The following is a 13,728-nucleotide window of genomic DNA, read 5'->3' as shown; positions in this document are numbered from 1 at the left end:
GTCTCTGGTTCTAGTTCAATCACTATACCACACTTGCACTAAGTAACTAGAACCCTGGAGATGAGATCATGTTTCTCCAACACCTGATAAATAATGAAGACTGAGTATTTGCAAAGTGTCCTCTCATTATTGAATAACCAGTACAGCAAGCCTCTTGTCAGCATTAAGAGAAAGAATTTCTGTGTAGGTCCAGTCAAGGCCTAGTACTGTAATTCAAAGTTAAGAAGACTCATGATGAGCCTTCTTAACTTTGAAGTATGCAAACATGTCTGAAAACCTCTGAGCTGTTAATCAACTAGCCTTAAGAAAACCCTTCCTTTGATTGGTACTTGGTACATTTCAGCTTGTCCTCAGTCATAGTAACAGCAGACGGTGGTGGCAGCACATACCTTATCCTAATCCCCATTCCTGGGCCTTGGAGCCCTACATGGGCTTCTCAGATCTGCGCCAGCTAAATAGCTGGTGCAGATCTAAGTAACCCCATAGGGCAGGCTAGGGTGCTACATGGCGTAAGTGGGAAAATCTCATTGTTCACCCTCCCCCCCAAATGAAAAACTGTTGTTGCTGCACAGCAAATGAAGCTGTAATGATATGTCATTCTAAGGACTTCTCATTTTCTCCTCCAAACAAGCTTCACATGTTGCCAATCACATTTCAGCATGACTTCATTTAGGCTTCAAACCTAATCTTACGCATCATATAATTCATACCATGTCAGAAAAGCAACAGTTTCAATGCCGCAGAATCACAGTAATTGACATACAATATTAAGCTGGAAATATTATATTACAGTACATTTAATTATATTATGTAAAATATTTTTTAATTAAAAACAGTGCATGACCAAGGATAGAATTTGTACAACAAGGATAGAATGACCAATGGCAGCCATCCCTTAGCTGATGCAGTGTTGGCAAAGACTCCATCTTTGCAAGAATCTGGAATAAGAAGAGAAGAAAAGGAAAAACCATTCTGATTTATTTAATTAATTAACAGACTTGCACGCTGCTTTTCCAAAGTGGTATACAACATTAGAAAAGTATAATTTAAAATACTGTAACTAGTAAATACTGTAAAATACTGTAACTAAAAACAAAATATATAAAAAACAGCAATATAAATAACAGGTAACATTAAAATAGGTTGCATTGAATATTTCTACATTCATTCAGGGCCTTGCTGACACATATATAGGAAAACAATGCTTCTTTGTTTATTTACAAGTGGTTTGTGCTGCTGCTCAGACCCCTTCACCAGCAGAGCAGCACCTTGGTGGTGTTTCTGGAAGTATGGCAGTGACTTCTTATGTCATCGCCAGGCTTCCTGGTATGATGGGAGCTAAGCTGTACGGAGCTGGGCTCCACTTGGCTTTGCTCAGTTTTAGGTTGCGAGGCCGTGTGGTTGCACAGTTGAAATGGAATGATGTTTACAGGGATATTTTGGAAACTAGCAGCAATATTCAATGTATAGCAATGACAGCCATTTTGATGTTGCTTCAGCACCTATCTGTCTATTTCAAAATTGTTTAGGGTTGCCAATTCTGAATGAAGCTATTCCTGGAGATATTTGTGAAGAACATGATATAAAGTTGGAAATTCCTAGAGGCTTTGGTAAAATTTCCAAGAATTGCTTTCAGTAGTATCCTATAGATTGAAGCTGATTCCTGGAAACTCCAAGTCAATCTGCAGGTTGGCAACCCAGTTACAACTGTATCTTTGTCTTTGCCATACTTAATCAATGCCAATCCACTGAGGTGTGTCATAAGCCATTGTATCTAGATCCCTGCACATGTGTTCAATTACCCTTGTGCACATGCTGCGTGTGTCTCAGAGGATGCCCAGTAAGAAGGGGCTTCTTTCTTTTCCAAGACCAATCTCTTTCTTCCTTGCCACATCCCTTTATCCTTCCTAGTATATGCCAGGGTTTTTGAATGTAAGCCTTCAGCCATGAAGACTGTGGCTTTGACTTCAGTATTGCACAGCACTAAACTTCTTCATAAATGCTTAAACTTGCAGCTCAATCCTATCCATGAGTTATATGTAGAGTGACTGCAGAGGGGTAGTCACTTGTTTGCCTCAGTAAAGAACAGCAAGCAGTCTTGTACCTTAAAGACTAACCACGTTATTTCATCATAAGCTTTTGTTGTCTACAGTCTTGCCATACATTTGATGACATAGACCAGGGGTGCCCAAACCCCGGCCCTGGAGCCACTTGCAACCCTCGGGGGCTCCCAATCTGGCCCTCAGGGAGACCCCAGTCTCCAATGAGCCTCTGGCCCTCCAGAGACTTGCTGGAGCCCATGCTGGAGGACCTATTACTGGAGGACCTATTACTGGAGGACCTATTACTTTGGTGTCTCAGTTCTTGAAGCTTAGCAGATAGGAAGCTCTCAGTCATCTTCCATTTAGTTTACACGCGGTGGGGGTGGAGGCAATGGGTCTTCACTAGACAAGCCCATCGGGTATCTGAACTTTGACTCATGCTCTTCTGCAGTTGTATCTATAATTTGTATAAGGACAGCTGGAAGTTGGATTTTAGAGCATCTCTCATTAATGGAAGGGGCTACTCTGGCTTTGGGACTTTCCAAAGCACACAGGTTTTTGAAAGAAATAAAACTGCTACCAGCCACAGAGTGAATGGAAGGCATTTGGAAAAGTGAAAACCCAGAAGTCAATTTTATTTTTGGGTAAGGAACAAAGTTAACAAAGTTGACATCAGAGTCCACGTGAAGGATGGTGGTCACCTAGCATAAATATACACAAATTAATAAACTGTTGCCAAAGCATTAATGAATTCCTATTCAATTTTCCAGTGCTAGTGCTGCTGTGCCAATGGGGTATGCACTGCTTCCTGTGTTGGAGAGACAGTTACAGAGGCCTCCTCAAGGTATGGGAACATTTGTTCCCTTACTTTGGGGCTGCATTGCAGTTGCACCAGTGCTGAAAAACTGGATAGGATTGGGCCCTTATTAGCCAAAATATACTGATAAGGCTTCTGAGGAGGAGAAAATTATCAAGTATGTCAGGACCCTTTGGTTGCTGCTTTCTTTTACAAAAGGCCAAGAAGTTTGGTGAGACTGGTACCCATGCTGAAGAAAGAGAGAAAGAAAGAAACCCTATGAATTTGACTGAATGGAAGAACTTGAACAACAACAAAAAGACTAGCTATACATTGGAAAGACAGGCTCCTGAAAATAAACCATCACATACGCTGCACTGTGCCCTCAGCCCCTAATAGATCTATTCCTGGATTTCAGCCATCTGGAATTCTGTAACAGTGTTTGGGAATTGCAGAGGATACCTTTCTTTACAAGCAGACTCATCCACAACATGCCTGACTTCTGGTTCCTTCAGACTCTTTTCCCCCCCTTTGCTCTCTGGGGTGAAAGTGAGAGCTGACCCTAGGAAAAACAATGGAGAAATTCATTATTTGGACATAGCTATAAATGGACAGCAGCAAGTCTCTCTCCCTAACACCACCACCAAAAAGTAGGAGTTTCTTTCTTTGAATGTGAACCTAAGTCTCCTTTCAAAATAAATAGATGAGTCACACTTCTATTTTATTATCTCAGTGTCTTCAACATACCTTTGAGGTCTCCTAAAGCCCCAGGACTTGTGTATACTTCAGCATAGCTAGGGAGTCACATGAGTATGCAGAAACCACTACTTTCTTTTTGCTTCCATTTCTTGGACAAATGGATAGGCATTCGAACATGTGAGTTTGCTATCAGAGGGACCTGCAACATTCTATGATTTACTGTTGTGTTAATGCTGCAGTCTATATTCAAGCCCTTAGAGGAGAATACTTTTTTCAGCCAGTTTTGCAATGCAGTTTCTCTCCTTAAACAACCCTGTGCAGAGCAGAAAGTAGAGCATCTTAACCTCGCAGCATGCATTCCTCCCCATCCCGCAACTCCAACTAGGATGTTTATTATAAAAACCTAGGGCTTGAAAATTCCACCCCCATGACCTCCATTTGCTGTGACTTTTTCAACCAAGGCCCAAATATTGAATTCCAATTGCCCCTAGCCATTGCTGTAATTGATAGATCCACACTGCCAGTCTGACTTCTGGTTTCTTTTAAAGCCTTTTACATTTTCTCCCTTGAGCAGGAACTATGGTGGCCAATAGAAACAAAGAAACCTAAAATTTTAGCATAGCCGCGATTGGGTGGTGTCAGCAGCAGCAGGCCCCCTTCCCTGGATAGAAGGTAGCTGAAAAAGTTAGCCTATCCCCTCTCCAGATAATGAAATGAGCTTTGCATTTTTATTCCCACATGCCCACAAAATCCCCAAAGATCCCCAAACCACACATAGATTCTAAAAGATCAAAAGGCTGTTTTGATAGTTTTTAAATCTCTTAAATGTCTTTAAATTTACAAACATATCTAATTCTGCATCTCTATAGAATCCCTCAATAATGAAGAACCTCTACCTTATTCTGGGGCAGGCCTGTTTTAGCCAAGCTGATAGGCACTCATTCATCTGAGTTTGCTATTACAGGGAACAATGGTGGTGTCTTCTTGCCTCTCTTCTTCCTATCTGATTCCAAGTAAATTATCTGTTTAAACTTGAAAGTGTTTACATAATTACAAGCTACTGACATTGTAAATCATGCACACACACCCTTCCACATTGGCTCTGAAAGTATGTGGTGACATTTCACAAATATAGTGAGCAAATTCTTAGATTAAAAAACAGGCTTAGATTAAAGGCCTGAGGCTGAAACCCAGGAGGCTGAAACACACCTGCATAACAATACCATCCTAGAGGGTTAATGTGTTCATTAGGGAGCCACAGAAAGAGAACCATCCAGCTGCCTGGTCCTCAAGCAGAAGATTCTGTAAAAAATGATGGACACAATCCAATTAAAGTTGGGCACTGCAAATTCCGTATTATTCAGTAGAAAGCATACGCTTAAAACTTTCTGTTTAAATCAGTAGGATATCTGGCACAAGCCTAAATACGTTTACTCAGAAGTAAGTCCCACTGTGCACAATGGGGCTTACTCCCAGGTATGTGGGAACAGTAAGGTAGCTTGAAAATGTTTGGATGCTGCCTTAATACAGGATTGGAACTGTCACAAATTCACAAGGGTGGATGCCAACAGACATCCAGATTTAGCACTAGTTGATTTCAGCAGATAAAAGAAATGAGTTATGTTGGAAAATGTCTCCCTCATAGTCTAAGCAGATTTGATCAGGGGAACATTAACAGATGATGAACAAGACTATCAAAGGCTACTAGTCATGAGAGCTATGCACTACCCTCTGGGTTTAGCATCAGCAATCCCAGTTGCAAGGGAACAATGGTGGGAGAGAGGTAAGTTTTTCTCTCCTGCTTGTGAGCTTCTATCCTGCTGGTGGGCCTCTGTGGGACACAGGATGTTGGACTAGATGCAGTAGTGTAGCTAGGGGGGAAACAGTAAGTACTGCAGTGCCACATGCACCGTGTAAGCGAACCCTCCACTCGCTGTTGGAGTATACTCAGCAGCAATGGCAATGCACAGGCGCTCACTGAAACCAAATTGTGTCTCCTGCCTGTTGCAGTCACTACCTAGAATGGCTCCAACAGGGAGCAGGAGCGGCTGCTTACATGGTGCATTGTGGCACCCGCAGTACTTACTGTTTCCTAATCCCTCAGCTACAGTAAATGGGCCTTGATGTGGAAGGGCCATCTTGATGACTAGATGGGCCTTGATGACCCAGTAAGATTTTTATGATTTAAGAATATAAAAGCCCTACGGGATCAGACCAAAGGTCCATCTAGTCATTTCCTATATCTCACAGTGGCCCACCAGATGCCTCAGGGAGCACTCGACATTGAGACACCTGGACCTTGTTGTCACTCCGTTGCACCTGGCATTCTGAGGTAGCCTATTTCTAAAACAAGGAGGCTGCATATACCCATCCTGGTTTCCTCATCCTCAACCAGTTTCTGATCCATGTGGGGACCTGTCCTCTTATTCCCTGACTGTGGAGTTTTCTCAGGAGCTTTTGGTGAAGGACTATGTCACATGCCTTCCAGATTTAGAATATTCATGGGTTCTCTCACACCCACATGCTTGTTGACCTTCACAAAGAATTGTAAAACAGTGGTTCCCAAACCTTTTAGCACTGGGACCCACTTTACAGAACGACAATCTCTCAGGACCCATTGGAACTGATGTCATTAACCTGGAAGTGATGTCATAGCCGGAAGCGTCATCATCAAGCAGGAAAATTTTTAACACCCCCATATGACCAAATCAAATTAAGTAAGTAAATTAAAAGTTTACAAATAAGTATATGTTTAAAAATTTATTTAAAATAAAGAACCCTCCTAACCCTCCAAGCAGTTGATGATCTGTTCAAAACAAATTCTCAAAGTTTGCAATCCTATCCACACTTACGCAGAAGTAAGCCCCACTGACAATCATTGTTAAAAGCATATACATAGTAGCCTGTTAAATGTACAGATGTATAACATTTCCCCAAATGCAGTTACATACCATGGTAGCATCAAGTATAGTACAGGCATGTGCCACTTAACAACCTTCTGCTTAATGATGGGCAGCATATAGACATTAGGCAAAGCACAACAAAAGAGGCTCTTAATGAGGTAATCGTCTTCCATAGCCTGCAGCAGAGTGTCTGTTTACAGAACTAAGAGACTCTTAATGCAACGAAGACGCAATCTGTCTCCAGTAGCCTATGCAACTTTGCATGTCTGGCAGGGAATGTGTGTTTAAACAACAGGGACACTAGATTGGCTGAATGTTTGCTTAACAACCAAATCACATAACAACAAGGATCTGAGAATGTATCCCTGCCGTTAAACAGTGCACACCTGTACATTAAAAATAAAATAAATGCTGAAATGATTGGGGACCTAACAGAAATGGGCTTGTAACCCAGTTTGAGAAGGTCCTAAAAGTTTTGTGAGGCATGTTGTTCTAGGACACACACATTTTGACCAGATATCTCTCCTTAGTCCCAACTTTTGAGGGGGCAAGGAGCAGGGTCGTGTGGTGGGTGGGCAGGCAGGTGAGGCAGGGCCTCGCCACTGGAGTCCTTCAAAAAGTGCAGCTGCCGTGTGAGGCACACAAGCACCCATAACACACACGGCAGTGCGTGGGTTGTGGGTGCTGGGGTGCCTCACACGGCTGCGCGTGGGTTGTGGGTGCTGGGGTGCCTCACACGGCTGCGCATGGGGGTGTGGGTGCTGACGGTGCTTCACCAAGGATTCCGGTGGGGAGTCTGTGCCTCCCCACCCACCATGGATTGTGGGTGCCTGGGTGCTTCTCCAAGGACTCCGGTGGGGAGGTGGTGCCTCCCCTGCCTCCTCACCCACCATGGGTTGTGGGTGCCTCACACAGCGGCGGTGCTTCTCCAAGGACTCTGGTGGGGAGGCAGTGCCTCCCCTGCCTCCCCACCCACCACGGGTTGTGGGTGCCTGGGTGCTTCACACAGTGGCGGTGCTTCTCCAAGGACTCCGGTGGGGAGGTGGTGCCTCCCCTGCCTCCTCACCCACCATGGGTTGTGGGTGCCTCACACAGCGGCGGTGCTTCTCCTAGGACTCTGGTGGGGAGGCAGTGCCTCCCCTGCCTCCCCACCCACCACGGGTTGTGGGTGCCTGGGTGCTTCACACAGTGGCGGTGCTTCTCCAAGGACTCTGGTGGGGAGGCTGTGCCTCCCCTGCCTCCCCACCCACCACGGGTTGTGGGTGCCTGGGTGCTTCACACAGTGGCGGTGCTTCTCCAAGGACTCTGGTGGGGAGGCTGGGCCTCCCCTGCCTCCCCACCCACCACGGGTTGTGGGTGCCTGGGTGCTTCACACAGTGGCGGTGCTTCTCCAAGGAGTCTGGTGGGGAGGCTGTGCCTCCCCTGCCTCCCCACCCACCACGGGTTGTGGGTGCCTGGGTGCCTCACACAGCGGCGGTGCTTCTCCAAGGACTCTGGTGGGGAGTGGCGCTCAGCCTGCGCCAGGCGTCCCTCGCAGTCGTCCTTCGCGCCGCGCGTTCCAGGGAGACTGCGAGAGCCGCCGGGCCGCCAGGGGCAGCAGAAGCGGCGCGGGCGCGGCCTCCTCTTGCTCCGCCGCCGCTCGTCGGCCTGCCTGGTATCCGCCGCCGGGCTGCGAAGGGAGGAGCGGAGCGGAAGAGGAGCAGGGAAGGGGCGCTGCGCAGCCAGGACCGCGGGCGGGGGAGGGGCCAGCAGGCCGAGCGGAGCCGAGCCGAGCTCACCTGGCAGAGGAGCGCGGCCCAGGCGACACCCCCGCAGGACCAGCGCGACGACCAGGCAGTAGGCGCCGCCCGGCCGGCCCGCCGTCTCCTCGCAGCGGAGCGAAGGTACCCACCTTGGGCTGCCGGGCCTTGCGGGCCGCAGCCCGGCAGGCCTGGCGCGGGGGGCGGCGCCTGCGGGGCCCTCGGGGGTCCTTCGGGCTCCTGCCCTCTCGCTGGCTGGGGGCGGCAGGGCCGTGCAGGCGGCTGAGAGCCCGATCCTACGCGAGTCTCCTCGGAAGTAAGCCCCGTTAGAGGAGGTGGCGCTTACTCCCAGGAAAGTGTGGGCAGCCTTTGAGCCCATCCTGCGCGTGTCTTCTCAGAAGTAAGACCCTTTATGGTCAGTCGCTCTTACTCCTGGGAAACTGGATAGGATTGCAGCCTTTGAGCTAATCCTACGCGTGTCTACTCAGAAGTAAGCCCCATTAGAGTTAATGGGGTTTACTCCCAGGTAAGTGTGGATAGGGTTATATCCTGAGAGCCCAGTCCTATGTGTGTCTACTGAGAAGAAAGCCCCATTAGAGTTAATGCGGCTTACTCCCAGGAAAGTGTGGATAGGGTTGTAGCCTTAGAGCTCAATCCTTTGCCTGTCTACTCAAAAGTAAGCTGCATTATACTCAATGGTGCTTACTCCCAGGTAAGTGTGGATAGGGTTGTAGTCTTAGAGCCCAATCCTTTGATTTGCAGCTTTTGAGCCCAATCCTATGCTTGTCTACTCTGAAGTAACTCCCATTTATGGCAATGGCTTAGGTAAGTGTGGGTAAGATTGTGGTCTTAGTGCCCCCCCATGCAGGGAAGGGGGTGAGCATTGCTGGGGTGCTGGACCTCCTGTGGGTGCTTCCTTAGGATGTGTCAAGGCAGATGAGCAGTCCCTTTGATGCTCCTCTGTGGGTTCAAGGTTGGGTAGGTGGATGGGGTGAGGAAGGTGGCCTTTTCCCCTATCATTCCCTCCCCTTTTGCCTTAGAAGTGCATGGGATCAAGTGCAGGGTTTTATTTCTTAAGACCACCAAGAGCCCAATTCTGTGTATGTGTACTCAGAAGTAAGTCCCATTACAGTCAATGGGGCTTACTTCCAAGTAAGTGTGGATAGGATTGGGCCTTAAGGCTCTAGGAGCAGGTGGTTTAATTCATTTATGAATTCCTTAATGTGGAGTCTAAGGCTGCAATCCTATCCACACTTTCCTGGGAGTAAGCTCCCTTGATTATAATGGGATTTACTTCTGAGTAAACAGGCATGAGATTGGGCTCTAAGTGGGGATACTTTGGGGTGAGCAGATTTGCGCCTTTGCTTTGAGCATTCTTGGTTGGTGTCGAGAAATTGACCTCCTTAAGTGGGGTTCCATGAAACTTTCTTGCTTCAAGGGCTCTTAGCTATCTATCACAAACCTGTCTGTCAGTATCTAGGAAGGGAGGGATCGCCTTGAATCCGGAAATGCTTTTCTGTATGCATTAACTGTGGCCTTTACAACTTGAACAGCAGAGAGTCGCTTGCCTTGTTAATTAAACTGGTTTCTTGGTCCTGCAAAAATGGAAGTTTTTATTTGCTTTTCACTTGCAAAACTGCATCACATTCAGAGAGGCCCAGCTTGGGTTAAGGTAACTGCTTAAATCAATCTTGCATTTCTTGTTGCTAGGGTGTTTTAATACAGAGCAGATGAATAGGTTTATGCCTGTTTTTCTAAAGCTCTGAGTATTACAGTTGTAACTAATGAGGTTGGGAATGATTCACAAGATCCCTTGTATTGAATGCTTGTTCATTCCTCTCCAGTGAACTGATCTGATATATTCTAGGAGACCCAGCTATAACATCTAGGTAAATTGACAAAATCTCTGCTCTAAAAAGTGTGCTCTTATATCCATGTATACATCGGATTTTTATTTTGAATGCATGGATGTTGCACAAAGTAGGTTGAGTAAAGTTCAATTTATTGATGATTTTCAGCAGTTTCTGAAAATGCTAAATAATAAACTAATGTTTGAATAATATAAGTATAAAACACCACAGGATTTGCTTCTAGAATGACACGCACACTTTAACACAAAATAGGCACACAAAATAATTGGAAGAGAAGTGAATGATATGAGGTGCTTTAGGCTGGTATTCTGGCAGCTAAACTGGGTTAAAGTGGTTAGATTAAACTGATTTTTGTTTTATAGAATTGGGTTCTATATTAGAATTAGAATATAATCAACTCTTCTGTACAGTAAAACAACATCTAATGAATTTTGAGTAACTTCCAAATTAGAATCGTTATGGCAAGTGGGGGTTGGGGAATATCCTCCCCTTTAATCTTGAAGTGTATGAATACCCTTAAGAACATCAGCATGTTTGGAAGTTCTAGAACTAGAACTAGGGAATATGAAGGAAGCTGCAACTTTAAGGCTCAGGAAGCAAGGCTACTTCGATATTTACTGAGATTCTTGGTGAGATGTTCCTAAACAAACAAGTGAATGATGTAGTAATGGAAGAGACTGATAACAAGGATTTCCAGTGCTTGAAGGTCAGTGCAGAGAGAAATTGTAGAGTTGCAACTAACATTTCCTGTTAGGCATATAACATAATTATATGGGTGTAGGTGAAAGCATTCTCTGCCTTGTTTAAAATGTTAAGAGCCTACAAATCAAACATACATATGAGACTGCTTGGAGAATCCCATTGATTATAGGATTAATATCCTGGTGTACTCTTTCGTAGTAGAGTTGAAAAAACTTTGTGTTTAACTCTCCAGAAGTTAAGCAATTTAACAACTGTAAGCAATGCGACCTCTATATGAAGTAACCACTAGTTTTCAGCTAAAATACTATAACTTTTTGGATTATTTTTGTTTACTAGAGAATTCTTTTTACATAAGAATTGGTCTTATGGCACAAAATGACTAACCCACTTATTTGGTGACTTAATATTTGCATATTGGATTGTAAAATGTTCAATATTTTATTTATTACTTTTATATCCTACTTCCAACATAGAAATAGCATACATAGGATTTCCAGTTAGACACTGATGCGTTTACCTTCAGCAAGAGCACTGTATCAGGTGCCCTCAGGCCATGTGTAGTTTATTTGGTCACAAAGCAAATCAGATTGTCCTGAAATATTAATTAGTTTTAAAACATCCTTATCACTGATATAAACTTTGAATATCAGGTTAGAAGTTATGCAGTGCCTGAAAAGGAGTGTTTACAAAATTATCTCACTTGTTAATATGTTGGGGTTTTTGTATTCTTCTGTATTCCTTTAACAGGATCCAGAAAGGCCTTTGTCATCTCATAGAATGCTACTCCATAGAGTCCCAGGAGCTTTGGAGGTGGCAGGAGCTTTGGGAGGGAGGTGTAGATTTCTGCAGAAAGGGGTGGCTGAAAAGTTTCTGTGGTCTTTTGGATCTTTTTCCTTTTTACTGTTTAAGTATTAATTGCATGTTAAAACCCATGAGTTTGAAAGCAGGCATTGGTTAAAGACTATGCTGTAGACTTTGTACAATAGGAGTTAAAACTATGTGCCCATTGGCGATTCTAGTGTTGTATGAAAATATAGTTTCTTGTGAGAATTTTTATTACTATCACTTACAGACACAGAACTTTGCCTGCTTCTGTGAAGTTATGTCAAGAATGTCCCACCTCCCTAAAATGTCTAGATTCCTAATATAAAATGTTTGCTTGGGAGGGGAAGGGCTTCTATTTTCACACTCTGAAATTGTTAGCATTTTTAATGTAGACCCTCATTCAAACTGTGCTAATACAAAGCTTGCTTTACCTTGCAATGCACTATGTAATGTCAGTTGTGTTGTACCGTTCTTTAAGAACGCTGGTGTCATCCTATGAGTTTGTTTTTTATTCATGTTGTTTGAAGAGCTAGAATCTATAGAATAAAATAAATTCCTGATTTAAAAAAAATAGTCAAATTCAGTTTTGTAGAATTTAGGTTCCATAAAGTTGCCCAAGTTATCTTTGGAAGATGGAGGTCCTGTGAGTAATCTCACACTGACTTCAAATAACAATGAAGCTAAATTTTATTGGTTTCTATGAGCCAGATTGTGCCTGTTCCAGTTGGGGGCCTTATTAATGATTGTTTGTGACTACACCCTAGAAATGTAGGTGCCGGATGCCATTTTCTGTTGCTGAAGGTGACACACCTGTGTGGCCGTGGTTGTATGGTTGCCAAGAAGAAATAACCTAGTAGCAGTTGAAAGACCAGCAAACTTACTGTAGTATAAGTTTTCATGGACTAAAGTTGATCAGATCTGATGTCACGGACTCTAGCCCTCAAAAGCTTATGTACTGCAAAAACCTGCTAGCTTATAAGGTGCCACTTGAGTCTCTCATGCAGTGGTTCCCAAATATTTTTGACTGGTGGCTCCCTTGACTTACTGGGCCATTGGCTGCTGCTTCCTATTAGGGCTACAATCCTATAGGATGGAGGATTTTTTGAGAGGATTCCAGTGGCTCCCCTGGCTGGTTTCTGTGACTCCCTGAGGAGTCACAGTTTGGGAACCACTGCTCTGTTGTATTTCTTGGGGATAGCAGTATTACTTTGTTTGCAGCAATTTAGCCCTAAAAAATGGTGGTACTGAGATGTGCATACTGTGGACTCTAGGTTTTTTTTTTGCTGTCCTTCCTATTAACATCATAAGGGGATTAAAAAATGTAGAAGACCCAGAAAAACCAATTGCTGGGCAGTGAATCTTTAATAATTTAATTTTTGAAAGAAATGCAGCTTTTAAAATAGTATCAAGGCAAACATAGCATTTAGAACTAATTTTGAAAGCCATGTAAGAACTAATTGCTGAATTTTGTGTGTGTGTGTGTGTGGGCTTGTAATGAATTCACTCATAACTTTTTTTTAAACAACTACCTAGGAGAGTAAGCTGTTGCTTCAAATCAGGGGGTGTTTACTGCATCCATAAATAAAACTCTTCAGTACAATATAGCAATTGCTGCACTAGTGTGAGCAACTATTAATCTATGAGGTTTTCATACTGGTGCATATGTCTCTAGGTTTTGTTTGCTTTTTTTAAAAAAAGCAATTTCAAATTACTATTTTAAGGCAGGCTTATTATGGTCTCCCCTCTAATAATAGGCACCCTCCTGACACCCTCTCCCAGTCCCTGTGCCACTTGACACAAACTTACCTGTGCCAGCCAGTGCAGAGTTCAGATGCAGCACTGCTGGGTCAGCAGAGGCCTTCACACCAGCCCAGCCAGCTACTGAGTAGCCACGGACATGCCTTATGGCACTTTTGCAACACTGTGAGCTGGCGCGGGGAGGGCCATACAAGCTCAAGCACTTCTTAGGATTGTGCTGTTGGTTCCAACAGACACTGAAGACATGGGTCTCCTTTAAGGAGCCTTTGGGAGTAGAATCTCTTGACTTGATGGCATAGAGCTGGCTGATGCAAGGCATGCTATGCTATATGCCATTGTTGCTCTCTGGTTTATATCTGTAAGACGCAGATGTGCATGCAAAGTTTAAAATTG

The 13,728-nt window shown here is 44.3% G+C and overlaps 1 protein-coding gene and 1 long non-coding RNA gene across 6 annotated transcripts in view; one reads left to right on the top strand and one right to left on the bottom strand.

Moving 5' to 3' along the window:
* Positions 1 to 603: 603 nt before the first annotated feature.
* LOC136645748 (uncharacterized) lies at positions 604 to 8,341 on the bottom strand. Of its 5 annotated transcripts, none has more exons than XR_010794158.1 (4): positions 8,219 to 8,341; positions 4,747 to 4,839; positions 3,301 to 3,400; positions 604 to 938 (listed from the first exon to the last, which is right to left on the bottom strand). It is a non-coding gene; the product is annotated as an uncharacterized lncRNA (long non-coding RNA). The 5 variants fall into 5 exon arrangements; XR_010794157.1 differs by lacking the exon at positions 8,219 to 8,341 and adding an exon at positions 7,879 to 8,117; XR_010794159.1 differs by lacking the exon at positions 8,219 to 8,341 and adding an exon at positions 7,908 to 8,117.
* Positions 8,031 to 13,728, top strand: part of CAB39 (calcium binding protein 39) — a 57,161-nt gene continuing 51,463 nt past the window's right edge. The window contains exon 1 of the mRNA XM_066622142.1: positions 8,031 to 8,323. The gene's annotated coding sequence lies outside the window, so the exon portion shown is untranslated. The remainder of the gene's footprint in view (positions 8,324 to 13,728) is intronic.

Source organism: Tiliqua scincoides, chromosome 3 (genome assembly GCF_035046505.1).
Source record: "Tiliqua scincoides isolate rTilSci1 chromosome 3, rTilSci1.hap2, whole genome shotgun sequence".
Taxonomy (NCBI): Eukaryota; Metazoa; Chordata; class Lepidosauria; order Squamata; family Scincidae; genus Tiliqua; species Tiliqua scincoides.
The sequence above is the reverse complement of the archived record's forward strand: the minus strand, read 5'-3'. Positions and strand labels throughout refer to the sequence as shown.